The sequence below is a fragment of the Crotalus tigris genome, unplaced genomic scaffold (genome assembly GCF_016545835.1).
Source record: "Crotalus tigris isolate CLP2741 ecotype Arizona unplaced genomic scaffold, ASM1654583v1 scf7180000022970.308977840:1548163, whole genome shotgun sequence".
Taxonomy (NCBI): domain Eukaryota; kingdom Metazoa; phylum Chordata; class Lepidosauria; order Squamata; family Viperidae; genus Crotalus; species Crotalus tigris.
This window is the reverse complement of record NW_024099557.1, coordinates 1,075,916-1,093,531: the sequence shown is the minus strand read 5'-3', so window position 1 is coordinate 1,093,531 and position 17,616 is coordinate 1,075,916. Positions and strand designations below refer to the sequence as shown.

General features: G+C 45.2%; 1 long non-coding RNA gene across 2 annotated transcripts in view; it reads right to left on the bottom strand.

Moving 5' to 3' along the window:
* The window catches only part of LOC120297088, a 104,639-nt gene that overhangs the window by 19,438 nt on the left and 67,585 nt on the right, over positions 1 to 17,616 (bottom strand). For both annotated transcript variants that reach the window (XR_005553681.1, XR_005553682.1), the window contains exon 3: positions 5,252 to 5,390. This is a non-coding gene — a long non-coding RNA (uncharacterized LOC120297088). The remainder of the gene's footprint in view (positions 1 to 5,251; positions 5,391 to 17,616) is intronic.

The following is a 17,616-nucleotide window of genomic DNA, read 5'->3' as shown; positions in this document are numbered from 1 at the left end:
AGAGGAGGAGGAGAAGGAGGAGGAAGAAGGAGGAGGAGGAGGAGGAGAGGAGGAGGAGGAGAAGAAGAAGAAGAAGAAGAAGAAGAAGAAGAAGAAGAAGAAGAAGAAGAAGAAGAAGAAGAAGAAGAAGAAGAAGAAGAAGAAGAAGAAGAAGAAGAAGAAGAAGAAGAAGAAGAAGAAGAAGAAGTGGAGGAGGAGGATGAGGAAGAAGAAGAAGAGGAGGAGGAGGAAGAAGAAGAGGAGGAGGAGGAGGAAGAAGAAGAGGAGGAGGAGGAGGAGGAGGAAGAAGAAGAAGAAGAAGAAGAAGAAGAAGAAGAAGAAGAAGAAGAAGAAGAAGAAGAAGAAGAAGAAGAAGAAGAAGAAGAAGAAGAAGAAGAAGAAGAAGAAGAAGAAGAAGTCATCTAATTGGATGGGAGGCCACATGAAATATCCCAGAAAAAGAGCAAGACCATCTCTAGTCTGTATTGCTGCCAACAAAACCCCCTGGAGGGCCATGAGTTCAGCTCAGAAGAGGCATCTTTAGGATACCAAGATTGGTTTGGAGCAGAGGTCCCCAACCTTTTGGGCACCAGGGACCGGTTCCGTGGAGAGAGGGCTTTCAACAGACTGGAGAATGTGTGCTTTTGTGTGCTGCCTGCATCCTGCAGAATGGGGCTTTACTTGTCTGTGCGGACCAGTTGCTGGCATGTCACGGACCGGTACTGGTCCACGGACCGAGGGTTGGGGACCCCTAGTTTGGAGCACCTCTTAAAGGCACCTACTTGATTGCATGTTCACCAAATATCTACATGTCTTGCTGGATCATCCCATTCTCCACATTGGTACAGTCCCCTGAGGATGAAAATGAGATCTAGTGGCATGAAACTTTCCACCTTGGGACTTATTGAGGAGGAGAAATCCAGAGACGCCAAGACTCCAGAGGAGGAAAACTACAAGGCAGAAGGGATACTCCAGATGCCTACAATCATGGTTGGTGCAACATCTCTCCTGAACGTCTATGACAGGGGTAGGCAACCTTGGCTCTTTTATGACCCATGGACTTCAACTCCCAGAATTCCTGAGCCAGCCATGCTGAGGGGAAAGGGAGAGGTTTCCAAGCTGAGCCATGCTGGCTCAGGAATTCTGGGAGTTGAAGTCCACGAGTCATAAAAGAGCCAAGGTTGCCTGGTCTATGGAGATTCTCAGTCATCCAGGTCATAGTTGTCTCAAAGGTGCTTTTTCAAAAAGCAACTGTACTGTTTTTCCCTTGAGAAAGAAGGTATTTCGCTTCTCCTCCAAGAAGCTTCATTATAACTACAAAGAAATACAGTCCTTCCATCCTCCTGTCATGGCCCCCTCAGAGGCCAGTTCAGAGGAGGAAGAAGAGGAAGAGGGGGGGGCTGGTATACCATCCAAATGGAAAGCATGCCAGGGGCTGAGGATGATGCTGCCCCGGGCCCCTCAGGCATTGGCGGAGGTGGTCAACCTGACGGAGAACTGCCTGCCTGCACAGACATGGGGAGGATCAGCTGCTAACAGGTAGCAGTGCTGATAGGCAACTGATCCCCTCTGAGGAGGAACAGCTGCCTCCCCCACTTGATCCAAGGGCATGGAGAGCAGAGCTTAGGCAAGCTTAGAGAAGGGCTGTAAGGCTGCTTGGGAAGAGGTTGCCCTCCCCTTCTCACAAGGAACCCCTGGAGGGGAGTAACTTAAGGAGAAGCCCTGGGGAGTTAGTCTTTGCCAGGAGCAATTTGCCTAGGCCAGGGTAGGCAACCTTGGCTCTTTTATGCCTGGTGGACTTCAACTCCCAGAATTCCTGAGCCAGCCGTGCTGAGGGGAAAGGGAGAGGTTTCCAAGCTGAGCCATGCTTGAAAATGTGTGTGTGCGTGCACACTTGCAAACGGGCACACACATGGCAGCATCCGCGCACATACGCAAGCAGACTGGTGCCTGAGCGCCCATACAAGTAAGCCGCTAGCACCCACAAACAGACCACTAGCCACTGCGCACATGTGCAAACGGGCCACTAGCGACTGCGTGATGGTGGCGGTAGCACTCCCACACATGTGCAAACAGGGCTGCTAGCAACTGTGTGATAGTGGTGGTGGCGGTAGCACTCCCACGCATGTGCAAACGGGCCACTAGTGACTGTGTGATGGTAGTGGTGGTGGTAGCACTCCCACACATGTGCAAACAGGGCCGCTAGTGACTGTGTGATAGTGGCGGTAGCACTCCCACGCATGTACAAACAGGCCGCTAGCGACTGCGTGATGGTGATGGTGGCAGTAGCACTCCCACGCATGTGCAAACAGGCCGCTAGCGACTGCGTGATGGTGGTGGTTGCGGTAGCACTCCCACGCATGTGCAAACAGGCCGCTAGCAACTGCGTGATGGTGGTGGTGGCGGTAGCACTCCCATGCATGTGCAAACAGAGCTGTTAGCGACTGCGTGATGGTGGTGGTGGCGGTAGCACTCCCACGCATGTGCAAACAGGGCCGCTAGCGACTGTGTGATGGTGGTGGTGGCAGTAGCACTCCCATGCATGTGCAAACAGGGCTGCTAGCGACTGCGTGATGGTGATGGTGGCAGTAGCACTCTCACGCATGTACAAACGGGCCGCTAGCGACTGCGTGATGGTGGTGGTGGCGGTAGCACTCCCACATATGTACAAACGGGCCGCTAGCGACTGCGTGATGGTGGTGGTGGCGGTAGCACTCCCACGTATGTACAAACGGGCCGCTAGCGACTGCGTGATGGTGGTGGTGGCGGTAGCACTCCCACGCATGTGCAAATAGGGCTGCTAGCATGATAGGGGGTGCATACAGCCATTCCTGCAGCCTGCTGGCCAACAGGCTGCAGTCCACAGGTTGGAGACCTCTGCTTTAGAGGCTTGCCTTGCCTTGACTACCTGGGTTATAATATCTCCCTACCCTCCAGTCACATCTGATGAAGCTTCTTGGATGAGAAGCAAAATGTTTTCAAGGAAAAAAAGAAACAAACTGTGGGAAGTCAGCCCCCCAGAGGAGGAAATATTAAAAGGGCAGAAAAATATATTTTCTCCCAGGATCTTAAAGAAGCAGGAAAGTATGCCCAGTTTTCCTTGATAGCCCCAGGTCTCCCTCCCCCAAGCAGAAGCCAGCAGATGCAGATGCAGATGTAAACCATCAGGAAAGTTGGCGCTAGAAGCTTAGGAAGAGAAAGAAACCTAATATCTGCATACCCCACCCAAAATCTAAGAGTCATTAGCCCCAGCACCAGGGAAGCAGGATATGACCTTTGGGACATAATAGGATTAACTCACAGCTGCCAAAGGGACACAGGTCAAAATACATGACACAGGAAATACAAAGCCTCAAACAGGAACAGGAAATAACCTCCAAACAAAAGGCTCCAGAGAGTATAAAAACCCACTCCCTACATGTGCTAAGTCCCTTTTTCTCTCCTTTTTCTGCCAGAACCATCTTTCTGTCTGGCTCTCCTTGTCAATATACTGCAACCTTCTTTCTAAAGCAGCTGCCATGTTGTTTATCCCCGGCTTGGATTGAACCATGAAGAAGACTTTTCCTTCAACAGAACCAAGTCCAGTTGCCTTTTGAAAAAACACTTTTGAGATCTCTCCTGAACATCTCCCCAATTTCTACTAGGACTTGTTCTCCTGCCTTTTGACTCTGAGCCATCCCACTTTCCCCACTATTAGTGACTGCAGATCAACTCCTGATTGCCTGATCCTTGGTCGTTCGGGGCGGGGACAAACTCCAAGCCGATTCCAGAATTGCACCAGGGGCCCTTTTTAATTTTCATGCGCTTCCCTAAGCCGACCTCTGTCCCTGCGCTCCTCCGCTGCTCTGGGTTCCCCCCAGGCCACACGACATGGCTCCGTGTCTTAAAATAGATTGCGGCTCCGACAAAGGCATGTTTTCTCGCAGCTTGGCTAAGTGCTGCCCGTGTTGCTCTTTCTAACCCGCCGCTGCTCATCTCTCAGTCCTTTTCTTTTTTCCGCTGCCCGTTTTGTGTGGCTGGCACTTCAGCTGAAAGGGCTGAGCTTTTTCAGCCAACCTGCTTCCAATTCAGAAGAGGCTACGGGGCCAGGGAGTTGAGAAGCTTACGGGGGTATCCGGGATGTGAAGTGCTTAATTTTGATGCTGCCGCGGACAAAACGTTGTTCGAGCTGTTTTGCAAAGGGGAGGCAGCCCTTTGCTGTACTGCAGCCACAGCTGTATGCAGGGCTTTTTTTTTTTGTCATAGAACGCCCAGAACGGAGTTCCAGCACCTTTTTTGGATGGAACCTTGTAGGGTAGGCAAGGCGGATTGTATGACATGTGTGAGTTCCGGCACCTTTTTTTTTTTTTTACAAAAAAGCACTGGCTGTATGGAAAGAAGGCAGCTCAGCCCCAACTCATGGCCCTCTGGTTTAGTTGCGGGAAGATAGTTTAATGAACACATGCCTCTGAAATATTTGTCTCTGTTACAGTTCAAATGTTGAGTATCTGAGAAAGGATCTGATTAACAGATAAAATGGAATCCTGAGAATATTAAAAGCTCTTATACTACTGTGAGGTTCCGTAATGCGAAGTAAAAGGAGTAAAATTTATAGAATAGAATGGAATAGGAATAGGAATAGCAGCGTCTATGTTCTGCATGCTTTTCCATGTTCATCAAATAGCTCTATGTATCATGGCTTAAACGATGGAGAAACCTGAGCACAGGTTCATTAAATTATGAGTGGAGACGCTAATCCTTTTCTGCTTCTCTTAGGAATAATTCCACAAGCCTCAATCTTGGTAGATTAAAGATAGGGAAATGGAGCTACATCCAGAAAAGGGAAAGGAATCCTCAGCCTCTTTCTTCCCAAGTGGGCTGAACTACAATCCCTATCAGCCACAACTTTTGCCGTACTGTCTAAAGGGGAGTGTTTGCATCCAAAACCTATAGCAGGGGTCTTCAAACTTGGCAACTTTAAGACTTGTGGACTTCAACTCCCAGAATTCCTCAGCCAGCCCTAATTCTAATTCTAATTATTCCAACTTGGGTGCTAGTCAGCTGACCTTGCAAAGCTCAGGTGATTGTGTTGAATTTCACAGTGAGGTGCTCTTTTTTTTCCAAACAAGCTAAAAAATTGAGCGATGTCCTACTTTGTTCACAGGGAGTCAAGATCCTCCCAGATGCAGGAAACAAAGCCAGCCCAGCATTAGACTAGATGGGATATTCTCCAAGAGAAACAATTGGTACTATGTTGAGGATCTATAAGTTGAGACTTATAGTAGGACCATACCTGATCTGAAGAGTCCCCAGACTTAGTTGAGGGTTGGTTCTGTCGTTGATTGTGTCCTCTTTCCATTGGCACCGGGTGAGGGACGACAAGAGCCAGGAAACAGACCCTAAGATGATTTAGAAGTCCCGTCATCTGGAGGCTAAAACATATAAAGAACAGTTGCTGGAATTGGGTATGTCTAATTTAATGAAAGCTGGGACATGGCCACTGAAGTAAAGGCTAGGATAGAGAAAGCTTGAACAGCATTCTTCAAAACGAAAAAGGTCTTCTGCAGTCACGACATAAGCCTAAGACTGAAAATCAGGCTTGTCAGATGCTATATTTTTTTTATCCTGCTCTATGGAGTAGAGAGTCGGTCTCTGACAGAAGGCCACCTGAAGAGACTAGAAGCATTTGAAATGTGGATTTACAGGCGGCTGTTATGTATAAGCTGGGTTGACAAGATCAGAAATGAGGAGGGGATAAGCTGCTTGGGAAAGCCAAGGGAAATCATCAAAACAATTAAAAAACGAAAGTTAGAATATTTCGGACAAGTGATGCGACACCAGGAAAAATACGGGATACTCCATTTAATCCTCCAGGAAAAGATTGAAGGCAAACGAGGTCCAGGCAGAAGAAAAACATCATGGCTTCAAAATCTAAGGGACTGGTTTGGACAAAACTCAGCAGCACTTTTTTTTGTGTGGCTGCTGATAAAAACAGGATCGCCAACATCCGATAACGGATATGGCACAAGAAGAAGACGTTTAACGAAGAGAAGGACAAGGAGTGACATGATAGCAGTGTTCCAATATCTCAGGGGCTGCCACAAAGAAGAGGGAGTCAAGCTATTCTCCAAAGCGCCTGAAGGCAGGACAAGAAGCAACGGATGGAAACTAACCCAGGAGAGAAGCAACGTAGAACTAAGGAGAAACTTCCTGGCAGTAAGAACAATTAACCAGTGGAACAACCTGCCTCCAGAATTGTGGGTGCTCCAACACTGGTGGTTTTTAAGAAAAGATTGGACAACCATTTGTCTGAAATGGTATAAGGTTTCCTGCCTGAGCAGAGGGTTGGACTAGATGACCTCCAAGGTCCTTTCCAACTCTTCCATTCCATTCCATTCCATTCCATTCCATTCCAATTTCATATGGAGGAACAGAAGAGTCTGATCTCTGCTCCTGGTCAAAGTAGGAAGTCTGATGGGCAAAGGGCTTGACTGGGCAATAGAGCTGGCACCCGGAAAGACCAGGAAAGCAATTATTCAAGCTTTGTAGTTGCCCAGGTGCTGCTTAGCCTCTTAGTTTGTGGGTCAAACCACCTCCAACAAGTAGTAGGACCAAGATGAATTGCTGACTCCCAAGAGGAACAGGTGAGATAGTGGTGGGCCACCCATTAAAAAAAAAAAAAAGACCAAAAGAGGCAGGTGATTAAAAAAAAGTCTTCTCAGCTGAAGACCCATTGCAAGCCAATGAACGTCTGCTGGATGAGATCAGAGGAAATATTTGGTTTTCTTCCAAGCTGTTTCTGTAGACTTCATGTCTCCTCTCCTTTGGCAAGCTAGTGCACGGTACAAAGTACGTGATTAATGGAAATAAAAGCACAGGGCACACACACACACACACACACACACACACACACACACACTTGTCCCAGACATAGGATCTGGGAAGAGGCCACTTGGTAGAGATTCAAACTCAGCAAGAATTCCAATGACAGATCCTTCGCTGGGTACGTAAGGGCAACTGGAAGGCACCCATCCTTCAGAAGGGTGAGTTGAGCTCAGCCTGGTCCCCCTTTTTTATTATTATTATTCTTGGCCAATAGCCAGAATCTGGCAGGTTTGTTCTTAGTAACAAGTGAACCTCAAGATGTACAGTAGAATCCAAATTTCTTCTCTCTTCCTCTCTCATTTTGGGAGGTAGGAAAGTGTCTGATATTTTCAGGGACAGCTGAGGGTGTCCTTTATAAGAAGCATCTATTCCCAAGACTCGAGGGAAGATGTCTTGCAGAACGGAATTACAGAATAACAGAGATTGAAGGGATTTTGGAGGTCTTCTAGTCCAACCCCCTGCTCAAGCAGGAGAGCTTGCCCTATACCACGGTCGGCAACCTGTGGCTTTGGAGCCGCATGCGGCTCTTTGAGCCTTCCCCTGTGGCTCCCAGCCTCCTCTGCCTTTGCAGAGAGAGACAGAGACAGAGAGATGCAATTGCGCTTCCCTACCTCTCTCTCTCTCTCTCTCTGTCTCTCTCTCTCTCTCTCTCTAAAAGAGAGTGCACTCACAGTGTTCTCAGAGGAAAAAGCTTACTGGGCGGAGCTCCTCCCTTTGCTGCGTCTCTGCAGGAAGCAGGAAGCAGGAAGGGCAGGAGAGAGCTAGCTAACCCAGCTAGGCTGACTCAGGAATTCTGGGAGTTGAAGTCCATGAGTCATAAAAGAGACGAGGTTGCCTACCCCTGAGCTTGTTGGACAACAGCTTGAAGCTTGCCAGGTGAGCAGCAGATAGGAGGGGGGGAGAGAGAGAGAAAGAGAGAGAGGGAGGGAGGGAGGGAGGGAGAGAGAGAGACAGAGAGAGAGAGACACTTTTGACATCTAAAATGAAGATAACACTGCATATATCCTTTTTTTACCTGTGTGTGTATGTGTATGTGTATGTGTGTATATACATACATATATGTATATACACACATACACACACAATATATATATGTGTGTGTATATACATATATGCATAGGCACACTGCATATTTCCTTTTTTTACCTGTGTGTGTATATGTATGTGTATGTATATACACACACACACAAACACACACACAAACACACACACACACGTATAATACAAGTAAAAAAGGATATATGCAGTTATCTTCATTTTAGATATCAAAAGGGTTTTGCGGCTCCCAGTGTTTTGTTTTTGGTGGGAAATGGGTCCAAGTGGCTCTTTAAGTGTTTTGGGTTGCCTACCCCTGCCCTATACCATTCCAGACAAATGGTTGTCCAATCTCTTCTTAAAAGCTCCAGTGATGTTTGATGTTAAAGAAACTAATTTGATGTTGAACCTTATAACAGCTGCAAGATTATTGGTGGGGCAATATTGGAAGAAAAATTTGTTACCTACTTTGGAAGAATGGATACTTAAAGTGTCTAATTTAGCAGATATGGCGAAGATCTCCGCCTATTTGAAGGACCATTCACAAGAAAGATATATTATGGTTTGGAGAAGATGGATTGATTATATTCAGAAGAAATATGAAGTTGAAAAGTATTATCTTGCTTTTGAGTAGATTTTAGATAATTATTAATAGCTTTAATTATATTATTATTTTTGACTTAATTTGTTAATATTTGTATTGATAAGGAGTTAAAGTGTCTTATGGTTTTGATTGATAGTATAGTTGGTTTATGTTAGTTGGATTATATTTGTTTATTCTTTTGTTTTACCCTGTAATCAGCTCTGGGAAGTGGGGGGAGAGGGGAGAGGGGGAGAAGGGGTGGGGGGAGGGGTTTATATTGTAATAAATTTATAAACTTTTAATTAAAAAACTCCAGTGATGGAGTTAATTCTTCTCACTGTTCTCAAGAAATTTCTCCTTAGTTCTAAGTTGACTCTCTCCTTGGTAAGTTTCCATCAGTCGCTTCTTGTCCTGCCCCTCAGAGAATAGGTTCACACACACCCCTCTTCTGTGTGGTGGACCCTCAAGTATTGGAAGACTGCTATCATGTCACCCCAAGTCCTTCTCTTCATTAGACTAGACATACCCAATTCCTGCAGTTCCCAATAAAACTCATCCCCAAAAGGAGTTTTCTTGGCAAGGCTTTTCAGACGTGGTCCGCCATTTGCTTCCTTCTTGAGGCTGAAAAAAAGTGGCTGGCCTATGGTTATCTCCAGTGGTGGGATTCAGCCAGTTCGCACCAGTTCAGCAGAACCGGTAGCTAAATTTTGCTGAGTTCGAAAAACCGGCTGAATGCACACTGCTTCCCGAAGTCCAATCTAGACCTCGGAGGCCTGAAGGAGGCCTCCCAGGCCTAGAATGGCCCTCCAGAAGTGCATGGATGCTACTTCCAGAAGTCCGTTCTAGGCCTCAGAAGCCAGGAGGAGGCCTCCCAGGCCTAGAAAAGCCCACCAGAAGTGCATGGATGCCACTTCCGGAAGTCCGTTCTAGGTCTCGGAAGCCGGGAGGAGGTGTCCCAGGCCTAGAACAGCCCACCAGAAGTGCATGGATGCCACTTCCAGAAGTCTGTTCTAGACCTTGGAGGCCCAGGCCTGCATCTAATAAGAGAACCAGTTGTTCAGGTATTTGAATCCCACCATTGGTTACCTCCCTGCCCTTCATGCCTAAGGAGGGACTAGAACTCAGAGCTGACTGGTGATTGGCCCCAAATCACCCAGCTAGCTTTTATGCCTAAGGCAGGACTACAGCTTTCAGTGTCCTGGTGATTGGTCCAAAGTCACCCAATCAGCTTTCTTGCCAGAGGCAAGATTGGAATTCACAGTCTCCTGGTTTTCTAGCTTGACTCTCTAACCCAGTGTTTTTCAACCTTGACGATTTTAAGGCATGTGGACTTCAACTCCCAGAATTCCACAGCCAGCAATGCTGGCTGTGGAATTCTGGGAGTTGAAGTCCACATGCCTTAAAATCGTCAAGGTTGAGAAACACTGCTCTAACCACTACACCAAGGTGGCTCTATAGAACTGAGTAGAACTAAAGTACCTTCTAATTAGAAAATAAAGGTAGTTACAGATTACTGGGCATGATTTTCATTACCTCAACAGAACTCTAAAACTGATTTTAAAAAGTTATGCATCTTAATGATGAACAGCTAAGATCAAACCACAGATGTGAAGTGTTTCTGGCACAGTGGAGCCTTAACTGTCAGATCTGCCAGATTTTAGCTTTCGGCTACACAGAACCTGACTATATTATGAGTTGTAAACAAGCTGTTATCCAGTAGCGATAGACGGACGTAATATTGATCTGTACAGCCTGCTAACTTTGAGAGAAAACGGGAGCTAAGTATGCTGCAAATATTTCTACAGCACAAATAAACCATTGAGAAGAATGGATTGAATGTTTCGAGTCGTCCACCATCTCAACAAAGGGGGGAAAACTGTCCACGGAAGGAATTTTCCCATACTTTCTCCCTGGTCTTGGGACATAAAGGCCCAGTTTAGGGGCTTCTATTTGCATGAGATATATACTGCAGGTATTACTAAATATCTTCAATTTTGTGTCATACGAGAATCTAGAAAAGGGGTATCCAACCTTGACAACTTTAAGACTTGTGGACTTCAACTTCCAGAATTTCCCAGCCAGCTAAGCAGGAGACCCTATACCAAAGACCCCTCCCCAACCTTTTGGGCACCGGGGACCGGTTCTGTGGAGAAGGATTTTTCCACGGACTGGAGAGGGTGTGTTTTACCATCTCCTTGGTTTCTAGTCCAGCATCTTTATCACTGCATCAAACTGACTCTATGAGTTTAGACCAGGGGTAGGCAACCTTGGCTCTTTTATGACTCGTGGACTTCAGCTCCCAGAATTCCTGAGCCAGCCACGCTGAGGGGAAAGGGAGAGGTTTCCAAGCTGAACCATGCTGGCTCAGGAATTCTGGGAATTGAAGTCCACGAGTCATAAAAGGTCCTAGTTTGAAGACCCCTGCTCTTAATCTTCGTCCTAGGATAGGGATAGGCAACCTTGGCTCTTTTATGACTCGTGGACTTCAACTCCCAGAATTCCTGAGCCAGCATGGCTCAGCTTGGAAACCTCTCCCTGTCCCCTCAGCATGGCTGGCTCAGGAATTCTGGGAGTTGAAGTCCACCAGTCATAAAAGGGCCTAGTTTGAAGACCCTTGCTCTAAAGGTACAAACCAGTAGTTCCACCGGATGTAGAGTTGGTCTATAGCAGGGGTGGGGAACCTTGGCTCTTTTGTGACTCGTGGACTTCAACTCCCAGAATTCCTGAGCCAGCCAAGCTGAGGGGAAAGGGAGAGGTTTCCAAGCTGAGCCATGCTGGCTCAGGAATTCTGGGAGTTGAAGTCCACGAGTCATAAAAGAGCCAAGGTTGCCTAGCCTTGGTTTAGACATTCACCTGTCCGAGACAGTATAGGTTCTCCTATTTGAGCAGGGGGCTGGACTAGAAAACCTCCAAGGTCCCTTCCAGCTCTATTCTATTCAAATCCAGTCAATTCCACTTTGTTCAAGGAGATCTGGCTAACTAAACCATGGCCATTAAAAGGGCTAGAATAAAATCCAGTATTAAACAGTTTAATTTTCCCAAACTATAATAGAATAACAAAGTTGGAAGGGACCTTGGAGGTCTTCTAGTCCAACCCCCTGCTCACGCAGGAAACCCTATATTGTTTCAAACAAATGGTTCTCCAATCTCTTCTTAAAAACTTCCAGCGATGGAGCACCCACAACTTCTGGAGGTAAGTCGTTCCACTGATTAATTGTCCTCACTGTCAGGATATTTCTCCTTAATTCCAGGTTGCTTCTCTCCTTGATTAGTTTCCATCTGTTGCTTCTTGTCCTGCCTTCATGGGTTTTGGGGATCAGGTTAATAATGATAATATAATGATGATGATGATGATAATAATAATAATAATAGTAATAAGTTGGAAGAGACCTCGGAGGTCATCTAGTCCAACCCCCTGCTCAGGCAGGAAACCCTACATTGTTTCAAACAAATGGCTGTCCAGTCTCTTCTTAAAAACCTCCAGTGTTGGAGCATTCACCGCTTCTGGAGGCAGGTTGTTCCACTGGTTAATTGTTCTCACTGTCAGGAAGATTCTCCTTAGTTCCAGGTTGCTTCTCTCCTTGATTTAGTTTCCATCCGTTGCTTCTTGTCCTGCCTTCAGGCACTTTGCAGAATAGCTTGACTCCCTCTTTGGGGCAGCCCCTGAGATAGTGGAATGCTGCTATCATGTCCCCCCTCACCCTTCTCTTCATTAAACTAGATATCCCCAATTCCAGCAACCGTTCTTTATATGTTTCAGCCTCCTGTCCCCTGTTCACCATTGTTGCTCTTCTCTGCACTCTTTCCAGAGTCTAAAAACCTCTTAAAAAGACTGAAAGAATTTCAGAACGCACAAAAAAGTGAAATCGTAGGGATGTTACCCCCCAAGTAAATGCAGTGAATGCTATTAATAATGGGAGGTTATTTGTTTGGTTAATCAATAAGTTTATCAAAGCACTGATGTGCTGTTCACATCACCCAGCCACGATCCTTACCAGATATTGTATGTTTTGCTGAAATTCTATTAGGATTCATAACTAATGAATGCTACAGTGAAGGATTAACGAGGAGGGAGGTAGTCCCCGTCTTACAACCATTTGTTTAGTGATTGTTCAAAGCTACAACCTCACTGAAAGAAGTGACTCACAGCTGGTCCTTGCACTTATGACCATCGCAGCATCCCCAAAGGTCATGTGATCAAAACTTGTGTGCTTGGCAATCAGCATGTATGTAGCTGCCCAGCCGGCTTCTGACAAGCAACGTTAATGGGGGGGGGGAAGCTGGGTTTGCTTAACAACCGCATGATTCGCTTAACAACCCCAGTGATTCATTTAACAACTATGGCAAAAAAATTAGCCCAACTCACTGAAGAGATTCTGGTTCAATGTGGTTGTAAGCCGAGGACTACCTCGGCCTCACTGCCCTACTACTGTGTTCTTATCCCACCATTTGAAAAAAAAAAAAATAAACATACGGGCTGCCTACACTTAGAACCCATGTTTGCTTCCAGGTAATTATTTCCATAATTGCACTTGCAGGATTTTCAGACTAGATATGCTTTAGGGAAGAAGGATTCATAAAGTTAGAAGAGTCTGCTTACAAGAAAAATGTCCAGCTCTACCTTCTTGTATCATTCCACCTGCTGCCTGGGCAAAACTGAACGGCAACCTCACTTCCTGTGAAGAAGAAGAAGAAGAAGAAGAAGAAGAAGAAGAAGAAGAAGGAGAAGGAGAAGGAGAAGGAGAAGGAGAAGGAGAAGGAGAAGGAGAAGGAGAAGGAGAAGGGGAAGGGGAAGGGGAAGGGGAAGGAGAAGGAGAAGGAGAAGGAGAAGGAGGAGAAGGAGAAGGAGAAGGAGAAGGAGAAGGAGAAGAAGAAGAAGAAAAAACTGCTCTGGGACTTCAGAATTCAAACAGACAAGCACCTGCAACATAACACCCCAGACTTAACAATTGTCGATAAAAAAGACAAAAAAAGTCTGGATAGTGGACGTGGCAGTGCCTGGAGACAGCAGAACAGAAGAGAAAGAACTGGAGAAGATAACAAAATACAAAGACCTACAAATAGAAATAGAAAGACTGTGGCAAAAGCAAGCAAGGGTAGTACCAATAGTCATAGGCGCCTTGGGCGCAATCCCAAAACAACTGGAGCACCACTTGAACACCATTGGCATTGACAAATTCGCTATTAGTCAATTGCAAAAGGCGCCCTTACCAGGAACTGCTTCCATCCTGCAACGATATCTGTAATACCATCAAACATCCACATCTGCCTATCCCGGGTCCTGGGTAAGGACTCGATAGGTAGACAAAATGCCAAACCCAGTCTGAACATCTGGCTGACTGTGCGATGATCCATAATATCCTTCAAGCTGACAACATCAAGCACACTGAAGTCAAGAAAAAGATTAGAGGTGAATACATCAAGAGAGTGAAGATGATCTTAAAGTCCAAACTCAATGGAGGAAACACCATAAAGGCAATCAACACCTGAGCAATTCCAGTCATTAGATACACAGCTGGAATAGTGGACTGGACTCAAGCAGAACTAAAAGCAATGGATAGGAAGACCAGAAAAATAATGACAATGAATCATGCCCTTAATCCACGCAGTGACATTGACAGACTTTATCTACCAAGGCAAATAGGTGGGTGTGAAATGCTACAAGTACATCAGATGGTTGAAGAAGAAAAAATGGCTTTGGAAGAATATCTGAAGAACAATGATGAAGATGCACTGAAATTAGTATATCAGGAAGGCTTACTGACTACTGGAGAGACCAAACGGGCCTACAAGAAAGACCAAATGAAGAACAGAATAGAGGCATGGGAAGACAAAGCACTACATGGCCAATACATGAAAAAAATAGATGGGAAAGCAGATAATAATAAAACCTGGCAATGGCTAAGAGCAGGAAAATTGAAGAAAGAGACCGAGGGACTAATTCTGGCTGCACAAGACCAAGCCTTAAGGACAAATGCATACAAAGTCAAAATTGAGAAGACAGCAACAGACAGTAAGTGCCGCCTATGCAAAGAAGCTGAAGAAACAGTGGACCACTTGGTAAGCTGTTGAAAGAAGATTGCACAAACTGATTACAAGCAGCGGCATGACAAAGTAGCAACAATGGTGCATTGGAAGATCTGCAAAAAATATCGTTTGCCTGTAAGCAAAAACTGGTGGGATCATAAAATAGAGAAAGTCATAGAAAATGATAAAATTAAACTGCTCTGGGACTTCAGAATTCAAACAGACAAGCACTGCAACATAACACCCCAGACTTAACAATTGTCGATAAGAAAGACAAAAAAGTCTGGATAGTGGATGTGGCAGTGCCTGGAGACAGCAGAATAGACGAGAAAGAACTGGAGAAGATAACAAATACAAAGACCTACAAATAGAAATAGAAAGACTGTGGCAAAAGCAAGCAAGGGTAGTACCAATAGTCATAGGCTCCTTGGGTGCAATCCCAAAACAACTGGAGCACCACTTGAACCCCATTGGCATTGACAAATTTGCCATTAGTCAATTGCAAAAGGCGCCCTTACTAGAAACTGCTTCCATCCTGCGACGATATCTGTAATACCATCAAACATCCACATCTGCCTATCCCAGGTCCTGGGTAAGGACTAGATAGGTAGACAAAATGCCAAATCCAGTCTGAACATCTGGCTGACTGTGCGATGATCGATAATAATAATAATAATAATAACCCCCAGTGAGGCACTACCTTGACGTGGTTGTGGGGCTTGTGTACTCTGAGGAAGATGAGAGCTATGCCAGAGGTTCAACCATACTGGGCAGGTCTCATCAGAGGAGTCAGACAAAGAGTGTCTCTCCCATAAAAAATATGGTGAGACATAAATTTCAGAATGCCATACTGGCTTGGATGTCACCTGGGTTAACAAGGTCCGCGCTAGATATTGGAGTTCCTGGATATCTGGTGAAAAATGGGTTACAGGACTCAGGACTGTTGGCTGAGCAACCAGGGTAAGGACTCGATAGGTCGACAAAATGCCAAATCCAGTCTGAACATCTGACTGACTGTGTGATGATCCATAATAATAATAATAATAATACTAGTAGTAATAGTAATAGTAATAAGTTGGAAGGGACCTTGGAGATCATCTAGTCAAACCCCCTGCTCAGGTAGGAAACTCTATACCATTTCGGACAAATGGCTGCCCAGTCTCTTCTTAAAAACTTCCAGTGTTGGAGCATTCACCGCTTCTGGAGGCAGGTTGTTCCACTGGTTAATTGTTCTCACTATCAGGAAATTTCTCCTTAGTTCCAGGTTGCTTCTCTCCTTGATTTTAGTTTCCATCCGTTGCTTCTTGTCCTGCCTTCAGGCGCTTTGGAGAATAGGTTGACTGCCTCTTCTTTGGGGCAGCCCCTGAGAACACCGCTATCCCCCTTGTCCTTCTCTTCACTAAACTAGACATACCCAATTCCAGCAACCGTTCTTTGTATGTTTTAGCCTGCAGTCCCCTGATCATCTTTTTTGCTCTTCTCTGCACTCTTTCTAGAGTCTTGACCTCTTTTTTACATCGTGGTGACCAAAACTTGGTAAGGCCAAGTATGGCCTTACCAAGGCCTTATAAAGTGGTATTAATATGGTGGGAATTTGTGCCTTTGGCTCCCTTTTAGATACCTGAAGTTCTCAGGAGCCCAGAATTTTAAAAAGCAGAGACTGATTAACTTTTTCTTCTGCCAAAGAGGCAGCGTGATGACTCTTTCAATGGCAGTGATTTCCTTGGCCAGGAGACACTCGGAGCCCGCTGTGAAAATGCGTATCGACACACATACGCACAAAAGCCCACACCTTCGCCTCCAGACCAGGTTGTGATTATGTCCAGACTGACCTTTCCTTGTCTTTTGTCTGCCCCCATTTTCCTCCCTCCCTGTGGTGTCTCAGAAGGGTTGGGATGACCTCATTGTAATAATAATCGTAACTTTTTAGGGATGAAACACATCATCGACAATATTTTTGGAACGGTTGAGCGAATGAATCACTGTGGACGTGTGTGTGACTACTAAGGCAATTCAGAGGGACATGGGGATTTCAATGGGAAACAGAAGATCACCTGCTAAGGCTGCCTAGCCACCTGTGTCTATCGGTTCTGAATTCCAGTGACTTTTTTTCCTCTCTCTCCACTTTACCTGGAGCCTGTCAACCTTACTTTAACATGACACCGTGCGTTGTCACCTTGTTAAAGGTGGAAGGTGACTGAAACTGGGCCCAGGAAAACAGGGGAAAGAGAAAGAGGGGTGGTGGTGAAATTGTCTTTAACTACTGAATTCAAAATTCAGAATAACAGAGCTGGAAGGGGCCTTGGGAGGTCTTCTAATCCAGCCCTCTTCTCAAGCAGGGACCCTATACCATTCCAGACACATGGCTGTCCAGTCTTTTCTTAAAAACCTCCAGTGATGGAGCATCTACAGCTTCTGGTGGAATAACCAGTGGAACAGCTTGCCTCCAGAAATCGTGGGCACTCCTTCACTGGAGGTTTTTAAGAAGAGACTACTAGACAGTCACTTGTCTGAAATGGTTTAGGTTCTTCCTACTTGAGCAGGAGGCTGGACTAGAAGACCTTTAAGGTCCCTTCCAACTTCTGTTCTGTTCTGTTCTGTTTCGTTCCATTCCATTCCATTCTATTCTCAATAAATATTTCATTCTATATCAAGATTCTATTCTATTCTCAATAAAAATTCTATTCTATTCTATTCTATTCTATTCTATTCTATTCTATTCTCATGTTGTTCCAGTAGTTAATTGTCCCCATTCCATTCCATTCTATTCTCAATAAATATTCTATTCTATATAAAGATTCTATTCTATTCTCAATAAATATTCTATTCTATATAAAGATTCTATTCTATTCTATTCTCAATAAAAATTCTAATCTAATCTCAATAAAAATTCTATTCTATTCTATTCTATTCTATTCTATTCTATTCTATTCTATTCTATTCTATTCTATTCTATTCTCATGTTGTTCCACTGGTTAATTGTTAGAAAGTTTCTCCTTAATTCCAGGTTGCTTCTCTCCTTGATTAATTTCCATCCTTTGTTTCTTGTGTTGCCTTCTGATGCTTTGGAAAATAAGTTGACTTCCTCCTCTTTATGGCAGCCCCTCAAATACCAGAATACTGAATCA